A 10,324-nucleotide genomic window follows, 5' to 3' on the forward strand; every position below is an offset into this window, starting at 1 on the left:
TATTAATAATAGAATTACAGAGGACTTAATTATCATCTCTATGACGACCTGTTTCTAGAGAACTTTTTACTCAGTATGTCCTATATGTATAATAAAAATGGACTGTAAATTTTAAGAAGACATTCATATTTAGTCATATAAATTAAAATGTCTTCTTTTCATTTACTACGTTAGCAAAGACTAATAACCCCAGATATAAAGTTGCTAAAAATATTCAGTATTTATTTATTGCTAATGGTTATACCAATTCACACAATTAAAAAAGAAAGCAATTTGTTGATATAGTAGGGATCAATCAAAAATTCATACTTTATCCCCAGATAATAACTTTTGGCATGTTGTCCTGCTTACTTTCAAATAATATAAAAGAATTATCAATGGAAGATAAAAATAATGTGAATACATGAGCTGTTTTTACTAAGTGATGACTTGGAAAGTATTCCATATTCGTATAATAGGAGATACATTGGGACATGATTCCTGCATAATGGATTAACAGTTAATAAAAATGACAATTAAGTTACTGATGATTTTTAAAGGTTGTGGTATGTGAAGTGCAAAAACTAGAATGCAATTTTATAATTACATGATTACTTATATGAACGTTTGTGATAAATAAATTAGACAGTTTTCCTGGTGAAGGGATTTAAATATAATTTGTCTGACATTAAGTGAAATACAAAGATTTTGCAAAACCGAAATTTCATTCCTTTTGTCTTTTGTCTTTTCTTTTTTAACAGGATCTCCCAGGTTCCAGACTGCCTGCAATCACTATGTGGACCAGGGTGGCCTCGATCTCACAGAGATCCACGTGTTTCTACCTTCTGAGGACTGGGATTAAAGGCACATGCCAGCACATCTAAATTCACTTCATTTTTTAAAATTTGCAAACACAGATAAGATAGATACACTCCAAAATTTTAACATTAGTAATGTCTAAGCAATAGGATCATAACTGGTTGCATTATCTTTTCTTTAATGACATGCATCTTCACAATATTTAAAATCTGTGTTGAATTTTTAGAAATGGTCTTTAGAAATGAAATAATAGAACTTTTAAAGTTATTTCATCACAATTCAAATGATAATGCTATATTTTTTGCTATGTTGTTTAAGTTACATGCTTAATTTTAGTATTGTCTCCCCAAATTACACAAAATAAATGGAGGAACACTGCTAATTCCAGTCATTTTTTCTTCAAGGATTATGCCATGGCTCATATGTTGAATCATGAATGTCATTTATTACATACCCACAGACTAGTGGCATGGCTGTCACATGAGGAGAGAGAGAAGGAGACACACACACACACACACACACACACACAGAGAGAGAGAGAGAGAGAGAGAGAGAGAGAGAGAGAGAGAGAGAGAGAGAAAGTTTGAATTAGTACACAAAATGTGATTGAAAAGAACAGCTTTTACTGAATGTTGGAAAGAAAAATAGCAAAAATGCTTACTATAAGTCATAGAGACAACTATAAATATATTAAGCTTTTAAAGAATAATTTAATGACCTAGAGAGGAAAAGCAAGGGCAACAACCCCTTCCCAGACAGAGAAGTAGGCATCTGACCGCTGAGCACTGTAGAATCACAGACTTCTGTGATCACAGTATTCTGTGATCTCAGGGCTGCTGTCCTTACAGTTACAGAAACCGGCAGAATGGCTGTGCTATGTAGTGAGTGACGATGAGAGCAAAGATCTGGAAAACTTGTCAAGAAAATTGCTTCTGCCCCTATTATGTATCATAGCTATCTACTTAAGAGAGTTAGACTATTTTTTGGTCTTTTTGAGACAGGGTCTCCGTGTAGCCACGGCTGGTGTAAATTCCCTATGGAAATCAGGCTGGCCACAAACAGAGATCTACCTGCCTCTGTCTCCCAAGTGCTAGGATTAAAGGCATGTGCCACTACACCTGGCTATAGAGTAAGATTACATTAAAATTGTGTAGTGCAAAAATTAAGAGAAGGATCTCTTTTTTTGTAGGGAAAAAAGCTTAAAATTCATGTCCCTCATTGTGACTTTGGGAAAGTTAAACTCTATGCTTTTGATTTTTTTTTTTTTTTTTGAAATGGAAGGAAAAATATACCTCCCTTGAATCCTGGATATGATAATTAAATTAGCTATAGAGGTAAGCACTTGCTATAATATTTATTGTATAGTGACTATCCAATAAGAGTTAGCTCTGACTTTATTGTTATTATTGCTGATATAAAGTATTCAAAATAAAAGTTTAAGGTGTAACATAAAACATGTATAACCACATTCTATTATTTATTGTATTATTTAGATTCTGTTGTGTATAATGCAGCACATTATCTGTAAACACTACTGAATATACATATCTCAGTTTGAACGCTTCTGGCCTATGGCAAATCCTCAGAATATCTGGGTGTTTGTCAATTTACTAAGGATAAACATCCATCCTAAGCTTCATGTTCAGCACTTGGCCAGGAGAACCACTGAAGCTTTACAAGCCATCTCATGCTTTCAGAGCACAGATAGTGGAATCAATAACCACCACAGTTATTTGACAACGTCCTGAAGAAAATGGACTGGGAGGGATAAAAGAAATATTGACAGAAGTAAAATAAAATTATCATTATTTGCTGATGATGTGTTCATATGTCTGAATATAAGAAGTAACTAGAAAAAAAAGCTTCTGAAAGCTGCTGGTGAAAGAAAACATAATACAAACATCAGAATTTTACTCTGTAATCAGGAAAAGCAGGAAAAATGCCCCAGCAGAACCTCACCCACAGAAGAAGTAAATATTGAAATCAATAGAGATGCTCAACATTATTCACAACATCTACCTGACAAAAATAGTTAGAAACCTCCTAAAGAATGCAGGATAATGCTAAACAAATGAATAAATATGCATCTTAAAAATTCAATACTGTTAAGATAACAATATTCCCTAAACTACTACTTAATTGTATTACAAGCATACTTGAATACCTAATGGAGAGTTTAAACATTTCAAACCTGGCAAAACTACGTCAACTGAATCTATATGTGTAAGCATAAAAATAATAAGAAATTTTATAGAAACAAAAATAATGAGATATTATTCCCTGTACTATAATTAAAACATTTAATAGAGCTGTGGCTATTTAGACAATGTTATATTTAGCCATGAAGAGACAGTTCAGTGAAGTCAAGGTAGTTCAAAAATATATCCAGCATGTGTAGAAATGTATGTAGCACTATAAAGTTTAAAAAGGTGATTTGAGGAGCTGGGGAAATGACTCAGTGGGTAGAATGTTTGCTGCGTAAGCACAAGTACCTTAATTCATATCCTCAGACATATGTAGGAAAGAAAACAAAAAAATATAGCTGAACTGTGATGGGACCTAAAATCCCTGCATTAGGAAATGGACATGGGAGTCTCCCTGGGAGCTAGCTAATAGGCAAGCTGCAGATTCTTGTGATACGGTATCTCAATTTTTTCTCTCTATTGGTTCACAAACTTTGGTTCCTCAGACACAGTAATACCAATAGTACAAGTGTACTTGTTCAGTATAGAAATATAGGGTCCATCTCTGAGAATGAATCAAATATTTTGATTTGGGAACAACATTCTATATGTTTTCACAAGCTCCCCAGATGATCCTGAAGCATCATAAAGTTTGACATCTACTAGCTGGGGAGTGGCCATCAATTTCATTTTTCAATAAAAGAAAAGATGCATAGGAGAGGTAACTATTGTAGTGGACTGAAGAGTTGCCTTTCAAAATTTACCATTGGAGACAACCTCAAATGTGGACTATCTAAAAAGGTTTTTACAGAAACAATTGGTTAAGGACATTGAGATGAAATTATTCTAGACACTGGGCATGCTTGTGACCACCTGGGAAGCGGAGGCAGGGAACTGAGAGTTCAAGATTATTAAGATACATAGTGAGGCATAATTCAATAATTTAAAGGAAAAATAGAAATTACCCTAGACTTACAGTGATCCCTAGATCTGAACACTGAAATCCTTCTAAGACAGGCAGAAGTCAAAAAAGATAACTGGCTAAGAACCACATGTGGTAAGAAAGGCAGAGATTAGAGAGGTACAGCTACAAGCCATGGAACTCCTGCAATGGCTAGGCACCTAGCCTCCGTAACTGGGAGAAAATAACTTGCAATTATTAAGCTGTTAAATTTGGGTTAATTTGCTATTGTGATTTAGAGCTCTCGTTCAAAATGGCATGCGTTTATGTAATCTGCCTGCCATGGTCTAGAACTGAATATCAGTATTTCACTTACTTGCCAGGAAGGCTTGGAAGAGCAATCTTTGTATCCAAGATAAAGAGATGAACTAACTTTTGAAGGATATTTACCAGGGCTACCATATTTTAAATTATTGGGAAAAAAATTTAGTACTAAATAATGTTGAAAGAACTGTTTATCTAGTTAATATAATCACCAGGGAAATTAACCATTTAATAGGGCTTTGGAATAACACAAATATGACTGATTAAGATGAAAAATAAAAGCTTGACATTTGTGAGATGTAGATAACATGAAGTTTCACATCATTGTAGAAGTATAAACTAATATATATGTATATACATATACATATACAGATATTAAAAGGAACAAAAATGTACTGGTTGAGCAGTGTCAAATTTTTTGGCAGTCAGAAGATATACTAGAGAAATGTCATTCATAACCTAGCTGTGGTGGTTCATGCCTTTAATCCCAGCACTCTGAAGGTAGCGGTAGGAGGCTATCTGTGAAACTGAGGCCAGCGTGGCCTACCTGGTGATTTCCAGGCCAGCCAGTACTACACAGTAGGACTCTATCTCAAAATTTTATTAGATAATCAAATTTTGATACACATATAAATTCTATTTTCTAATGTGGTTTATGTGATGATAAATATACTCAGTTGCAGAGGATAGAGAGATGACTCAGTGGTTAAGAGCACAAATTGCTCTTGCAGAGGACCTGAGTTTTGATACCAGCACCCAAGTCTGGTGATGGACAACCACCTAAAACTCCAGCTCCACAGGATCTGAGGTTCTCTTGTGACCTCTGTAGGCACCTGAACTCACGAACTCACGTGCACCTACTCCCAAACAGACACACATATAGAGTTAGAAAATACAATAAATTTTAGAAAATGTACCCTGAGGAGCTCTGATTTCTCTCAGAAATGTTCTGTCCACTTTAACAAACAAAAAGCGTCTCTTCTAATACTTTTGAACATCACTTCAGTCAGAGTATGGAGAAGGAATGAGGACTTTTTGGTCTCCAAGAATCTTTAACCAGAGTTTACAACTGAACAAGTTATTATTCTAGCCCTACTGACTCAGAACAGAACACAAAGTCACAAAGAGACATCAACTTATGCCCACCTGCTGTTTCCAACTCTTGTATGGGATACATTGTTTTCAATGTCATCACTGCTTTCAGCTGTGTAGGTCTAAGTATACACACACGCACACACACATAGAAACACACAAACACACACACTCTCATACACACACACTGCACATTTTTCTGAGTCAGATGCATAACAGTCGTAATAGTGAACATGATATAACGTTAACAGAGCTTATTTAGCTTAGTTTGCATAGAAGCGTTTAATTAACTTGCAATTTGTGATTCCCAGAAAAATCATTCCCACACCTGTATACCAGTCATTTGTTAACAGTTCTACTATTTAGTTAAATGACTTCAAGAGCTATGTAGCTTTTATGTGGTGCTGCCATATACAAATAAGAGCAGCAAGGCCTTGATTCTACCACGTAAATATTTACCATGCCCCCATATCCCTTTATTTGAATATCTATTTCTACTTAGAGTAAAATATATTTTTTTCACTAAAATGTTTAAAGGTTTGTTCACTGTGGCTTATATCCATTTGTGATAATTTTCTTTTTCTCTTTTGTATATTATAAAGCTTTATCGATAAATGCAATACTACTCCAAACTATCAACACTAAGTATTTGTTTTCTTCATTTAAATAACATATGAGCTATGTTAAAATCAGGCTTCAAACCAAAAAAATTTCAAATGTAAACTATGTTCAAAGATGCAGGAGCTACTAGAGTCTAGACCTTGGGCTCTTTGTGGGAAGTTTGGTTTGCTAGGATCTGGTTACAACCACATGCAGGTCAGTTTTTCTGTGTTATAAAGTCTCAGTGTGCAAGAATACAGGTCAAACAGTGCAATGTTTAAGCCCTTACCTGGGGAATTCACTCCTGATAGAAAAATCATAATATTTTTTTTTTTAAAACACATACAGAAGCCAGCAAGGCAGAGCTTTTACTTCTTAAAGACTTTTGTTCAACAGTGAATTCACTTTGGTGGAAAAGAGGCTTAAGGACATTGAAGCAACCACATCCTAAATATGCTAAGATTTCAATCATTCAACTCAAAGTCTTAGTTAAGAGGTTCCTGGAGGGTAAAGTTCAGAATTTGGTATCAGGTAAATTTTCAGTTCTCTGTTTTTCTCTGTCATCCTGGTGCTGTGTAAGATAGCTTCAGGGTGGCTCCCTAAGAACATATACATGCTCTAAAATTTGGAACTACACTAATTTGTTTGATATATTTGACATTAAAAGTCAGTGGAATTTGAAATCAATTTGCATTATCACAAGAACCTTCTATATTTTATGTCATGAAAGAAAAGTCAGAGATGTTAGATTCTTTAAAAATATTTCCTAATGATCTAAATCTTTCAGTGATTATGAAAAGGTGGTTAAATATTTCATCACCTTTCTCTTAAAGCAAAGTTTTTCCTTGGTGGCAACTTTCAAGATCTAGAAAAGATCATCATTAAAATTTCTGATTAGGAAAGTTTTGTGAACATTTAAAGAGTAAAGACATACAGAAAATTTTTATGTGATCAGAAACACACTGCAATTTCTTATTTAAATATTTTATATGGAACTTTTATAAACCATAATTTAAAATGTTTCTAGCAGTTCATAATTATTAACTTAAAATGAACTGACATTATTGCAAGTTTCCTGACAAATCTCAGAGGAAAGCCCATTTTCTGTGATGTTTGGAGACATAGCTGTTTCTCTGTGTGTTATTTCAGTGATGTGAAGAAAGACACTCAATCATCCCTTCTTCTGCTGTTCCTTTTGGGTAGTTCTGCTAGTCAGCTTTATGCCTTTTGACAAAATATCTAATACCACCATCTTATAGGGTGAAATGATTTCTTTGGGCTTACAGTTGTAGAGGCTTCAGTCCACAACCCTTTGGTCTTGTTTGTAGGCCAGCATCAAGGAAGACCATCACAGCAGGAAGTCTGAGAAGGAGCAAAGCTGCCCCATCATGAGGGGCTAGAAAGCAGAGGCAGAAAGAGCAGCTCCAGGGGTCCCAATATCCACATCAGGGCACGTGCCCACTAGACCTCTTCCACTTCTTCCAGTAGTCCCCACCTTGTAAAGATTACACATTTCTCAGTAGTGTCACAGAGACATTGAAGATTCAAATTGCAGCACCCTTCATTTCAATGTGAGTAGGTCTGGTGACAATATAACAAAAGATACCCTCCCTCATTGTCGCGTGATGTTATACAGCAAAGGTCATGGGATGCCCCCCAACAATCATTGTTATAGATGACTTCCTTTGGGACTTACATAGCCCTGCCTCAATGAAATAAACATGCACAAACACACATGTTAACAATATATATGAAGGAAGTTTTAGTGACAACTGTGACAACTGTGAACTGCAGTCTCTGAGCAGTGTGGGCATCTTCTAGAATATGTCTAGCATAGAAGGGAGTCTCTAGCTGAGTGACCAGAGGTCAGATTTTCATTCCTATAGAGACATAAGAAAAATTAGCTCTGGTAACCATACAGCCTCAAATTCTTCTTCAGGGGGAATGCTGTCTTTCATGAGTCTGAGCAGAGAGTCCAGATAAGCTAACTACAAGATGATATATGTGTATGGTTTTGAGGTGTTTGTGGTAATTTGTTACATGGCAATAAACAACTGATATTTCCATATTGTGATTATACTTAGAAATAATTGCACTAGACAAATCTTAATTGCCTATAGTCAAACCATGTCCACCAAGACCAATAAGATATTCTAATGAGCATAGTTAATCTCACTAGTGTTCTGCTCTCATCTGTTAACCACAGTATACAAAACAGTGTGCACCCACTTAATTCTTGGAATCCCTCAAGATTGTGTTTTGACAGTTAATGCATCAGTCCTGCTTTGCTTGTTTTGTTTCGTTGTTTTGCAATTCCTATAGGTAAGGGTTCTGTTAGTCATCTTCCATTAAAGTATGCTTTATTCCAAACAGATTTTTATTGCAAATTAGCTGTTTTTCATGCATTTGAGTAGTGTTAGACATATAACCACTGAAATCTAACAAAATTACTGAAGACTGTTTTTCATTTTTTATTATTGAGCTTTTTAAATTCAACACATTTCCCACTCAAATCCAGACCCTCTCTCCCATCTATGCCTCTCCCATCCCCTCACTGAGCCCTATGCTCTCTGTCATACACACTGAGTTCTATTTATTCAGGTGTTTGTACCCAAATGTCCTTCAGTGTAAATATGTCCACTGGAGTCTAGTCAGTTTATCCAGTGGTCATATGTAAGTCATACTCTCCCTCATCCAGCAGCAATCAGTCTCAAATAGTTCTCAATCTAGTGTTGGCCCACCACCTATTTCTCACCTTCTCTTTGGGCCCTTGTTTAATTGAGCTGATATGGGTCCCATGCTCAATGCCACCGCTGCCACAGGCTCACATGAGCAAGCCTCCAGTGGCTTGAAGGCCTCCATCTCCCTGTGTTCATGAACCAGCCCTGGCTCTAACAATTGTTCTGCCTCCTCTTCCTCAATGGTACCTGAGACGTGGGTGGGTGAGGTTCCATACAGGAGCCCCATCATACACTCTACAGTCCCTTATTCTTCAAAACTTGACAAGTTGTAGCCTTCTGTGTGCATTGCACTCTGATATAGGTGGAAGTCTCACTGGTGAGAGCTGAGGGGTACATTAGCCCCCCTCTACCCCTTTGTTGTATTTTTAATTGAAGTATAATAAAAGCTTGTCTTAGTTTGTTTCTCCACTGCTGTGACAAAACACTCTGACGACTACCAACTTGGGGAGGAAAGGATTTATTTGTCTTACATCTCCTGGGTCACAGTTCCTCAGGGAGCCCAAGGTAGGAACACAGGGCAGGAACCTGGAGGCAGGTGCTGGAGCACAGGCCATGGAGGAACACTGCTTACTGGCTTGCTCCCTGGCCCCTGCTCAGCCTGCTTTCTTATGCAACACAGGCCCATCTTCCCAGGGGTGGCACTACCCACAGTGGGCTGGGCCCTCCCACATCACTCAGTAATCAAAAGATGCCCCATGGACATGGCCATAGGCCAGTCCAATGAAGGTAATTCCCCAACTGAGGCATCCTCAACCCAAGTGTGTCAAGTTGACACTAAAGCTATCCAACACAACTGACCCCTTGTCAACTTGACACAAACACATCACTATTAAACCCTAACCTTTCCAATTCCTGTCCTTGAGATATGATGTTAACATTAATATCACAACATAAGACAGTACAACCTTAAAAAAAACCCACAGTCCTTAAAAAGAATCTAAGCACCTAAAAGTCCATAGTCTCTTTGAAAAGTCTCTTAACTGTGGGTGGGCTTCTGTAAAATCCAAAACAAGTACTGTCTTATTTCAAAGGGAAGAATCAGGCACACCTAAGTAAAACCAAAGTCCAGCAAAGTAGCTCAAGGCTGTACATCTGGGATTCACTCATGATCGTCTGGGCTCCATAGGGTTCTGGCAGCTCCACTGCTCTGACTCTGCCGTCCACAGCACACACAGCTTGTCTTGCAGATCCAGGCCAGCTCCATTCCACACCTACTGCTGTCCTTGGTGGTCATCCCAGGGTCCCGGCATCTCCAAAAAGCTGGGGTCTCCACTGAAATTGAGGCTACACCTTCACCAATGGCCTCTTCTTGCCTCTTGGGGTGCAAAGCCTCAGATTCTCTCCATGACCCCTTCAATCCTGGGATCTTCACTGCAACTGAGCCTGCACTTTCACCTATGGCTTTTCCTGGCCTCTCAGAGGGCCAAACCTCAGTTGTACTCTATGACCCCTTCATGCTTTCAATACCAGAACCATTCAGGAGACTCTTACACATTGCCAGGTCCTGCTTCCAGCTAGAGATGGAGGTTCGGATCCCCTCTGTGTGCTGACCCTGAGGAAATACCTCCCAGAAGACTTCACCTCAGTGATGTTGGTCCCTTGTTACTTACAGCTGACTTTTCAGCCCCAGCTAACCAGCATCAATTGTCCCAGTAAAGCAAAGGTTTTACTTCAGGTTCTGATCT

The sequence above is a fragment of the Nannospalax galili genome, unplaced genomic scaffold, assembly GCF_000622305.1.
Source record: "Nannospalax galili isolate Female #2095 unplaced genomic scaffold, S.galili_v1.0 scaffold126, whole genome shotgun sequence".
NCBI classification, from domain to species: Eukaryota; Metazoa; Chordata; class Mammalia; order Rodentia; family Spalacidae; genus Nannospalax; species Nannospalax galili.